Source organism: Arachis stenosperma, chromosome 5 (assembly GCF_014773155.1).
Source record: "Arachis stenosperma cultivar V10309 chromosome 5, arast.V10309.gnm1.PFL2, whole genome shotgun sequence".
In the NCBI taxonomy this organism is placed as follows: domain Eukaryota; kingdom Viridiplantae; phylum Streptophyta; class Magnoliopsida; order Fabales; family Fabaceae; genus Arachis; species Arachis stenosperma.
Window position 1 is genome coordinate 102,441,573 of NC_080381.1, and position 2,928 is coordinate 102,444,500.

General features: G+C 34.2%; 1 non-coding gene across 1 annotated transcript; it reads right to left on the minus strand.

The window, feature by feature from the left end:
• Window positions 1–1,623: 1,623 nt before the first annotated feature.
• Window positions 1,624–1,727, minus strand: LOC130984393 (small nucleolar RNA R71). The gene has a single exon (XR_009088331.1). It is a non-coding gene; the product is annotated as a small nucleolar RNA R71 (small nucleolar RNA).
• Window positions 1,728–2,928: the final 1,201 nt, after the last annotated feature.

The following is a 2,928-nucleotide window of genomic DNA, read 5'->3' on the forward strand; positions in this document are numbered from 1 at the left end:
GTCTTTTCTTGTTTTTCATATGCATTTTTAATTTGTTAGTGTCTAAGCATTAAAAATTTCTAAGTTTGGTGTCTTGCATGTGTTTCTTTTCTTAAAAATTTTTAAAAAATATGTTTTTGATGTTCGTCATGATCTTCAAAGTGTTATTGGTGTTCATCTTGACATTCAAAGTGTTCTTGCATGCATCATTGGTTTTGATCCAAAATTTTTATGTTTTGAGTCAATTTTTTTTGTTTTTCTCTTTCCTCATTAAAATTAAAAAATCAAAAAAATATCTTTTCCCTATTTCACTCATAAATTTCGAATTTTTGGGTTGACTTAGTCAAAGATTTTTAAAATTTAGTTGTTTCTTGTTAGTCAAGTCAAAATTTCAATTTAAGAATTCTATCTTTTCAAATCTTTTTCAAAAATCAAATCTTTTTCATTTTTCTTCTTAATATTTTCGAAAATTTTAAAAATTGATTTTCAAAATCTTCTTCTTATTTTCATCTCATATTTTCGAAAACATTGCTAACAATTAAGGATTTGATTCAAAAAAAATTTAAGTTTGTTACTTTCTTATTAAGAAAGGTTCAATCTTTAAATTCTAGAATCATATCTTTTAGTTTCTTGTTAGTCAAGTCATCAATTTTAATTTTAAAAATCAAATCTTTTTAAATAGATTTCAATCATATGTTTTTCAAAACTTAATTTCAAAATCTTTTTCTAACTTCTTATCTTTTCAAAATTTATTTTCAAATCTTTTTCAATTAACTACTTGACTTTTTGTTTGATTTTGAAAAGTTTACTAATTCTTATCTTTTTCAGAACCACCTAACTACTTTTCTCTCTCCAATTTTCGAAAACCACTAACAACTTTTTCAAAAATCTTTTTAATTAACTAATTGTTTTAAACTCTAATTTTATTTTATTCCTTTATTTATTTATTTATTTATTTACTAACACTTCTCTCCTTCTTAAAATTTGAACCCTCTCTCCTTCTCTGTGTTTGAATTCTCTTTATTTTCTCTCTACCTCATTCTTCTCTTCTTCTCTTCTTCTACTCACATAAAGGAATCTCTATACTGTGACATAGAAGATTCCTCTTCTTTTCTATTCTCTTCATTTTCACATGAGCAGGAACAAGGATAAAGATATTCTTGTTGAAGCCGATCCTAAATCTGAAAGGACTCTGAAGAGGAAGCTAAGAGAAGCTAAAACACAACTCTTTGGAGAGGACCTGACAGTAATTTTTGAAAAAGAAGAAGACATGGCAGCCGAAAATAACAACAATGCCAGAGATGCAAGGAAGATGCTTGGTGACTATGCTGCACCAACTTCTAACTTCTATGGAAGAAGCATCTCAATTCCTGCCATTGGAGCAAACAACTTTGAGCTTAAGCATCAATTAGTTTCTCTAATGCAGAAGATCCTCATCAGTTCTTATTTGAATTCTTGAATATCTATGATACTGTTAAGACAAATGGGGTTAATTCCGAGGTCTACAGACTTATGCTTTTCCCCTTTGCTGTAAGAGACAGAGCTAGGACATGGTTGGACTCATAACCTAGAGAAAGCCTGAACTCTTGGGACAAGCTGGTCAATGCTTTCTTGACCAAATTCTTTCCACCTCGAAAGATGAGTAAGCTCAGAGTGGACGTCCAAACCTTCAGATAGAAGGAAGGTGAATCCCTCTATGAAGCTTGAGAAAGATACAAGTAATTAACCAAAAGGTGTCCTTCTGACATGTTCCCAAAATGGAGCATCACATATATATTCTATGATAGTCTGTCTGAAATGTCAAAGATGTCATTGGTTCATTCTGCTGGTGGATCCCTTCATATGAAAACACATGTAGAAGCCCAAAAACTCATTGAGATGGTTGCAAATAACGAGTTCATGTACACTTCTGAAAGGAATCCTGTGAATAATGGGGTAACTCAGAAGAAAGGAGTTCTTGAGATTAATACTCTGAATGCCATATTGGCTCAGAACAAAATATTGACTCAGCAAGTCAATATGATTTCTCAGAATCTGACTGGATTGCAAGCTGCATCAGGCAGTATTAAAGAAGCCTCCTCTAAATGAGAAGCTTATGACCCTGAGAATCCTGCAATGGAAGAGGTGAATTACATGGGAGAATCCTATGGAAACTCCTATAATCCTTCATAGAGGAATCATCCAAATTTCTCATAGAAGGATCAACAAAAGCCTCAACAAGGCTTCAACAACAATAATGGTGGGAGAAATAGGTTTGGCAATAGCAAGCCTTTTCCATCATCTTTTAAGCAACAAACAGAGAATTCTGAGCAGAGCCTCTCTGGCTTAGCAAATATAGTCTCTGATCTATCTAAAACCACTCTCAGTTTCATGAATGAAACAAGGTCCTCCATCAAAAATTTGGAGGTACAAGTGGGTCAGCTGATTAAAAGAGTTACTGAAACTCCTTCTAGTACTCTCCCAAGCAATACAGAAGAGAATCCAAAAAGAGAGTGCAAGGCCATCTACACATCCAACATGGCCGAACCTGTAGAGGAGGGAAAGGCAGTGATTCCCAGTGAGGAAGACCTCATGGGACGTCCACTGGCCAACAAGGAGTTCCCTATTGAGGAACCAAAGGAGTCTGAGGCTCATCTAGAGACCATAGAGATTCCACTGAACTTTCTATTACCATTCATGAGCTCTAATGAGTATTCTTCCTCTGAAGAAGATAAAGTTATTACTGAAGAGCAAGTTGCTCAGTATCTAGGAGCAATCATAAAGTTGAATGCCAAATTATTTGGTAATGAGACTTGGAAGGATGAACCTCCATTGCTCATCAGTGAACTAAATGCATTGGTTCAATTGAAGTTACCTCAGAAGAAAGAGGATCCCAGAAGGTTCTTAATACCTTGCAACATAGGCACCATGACCTTTGAGAAGGCTCTGTGTGACCTAGGGTCAAGTGTA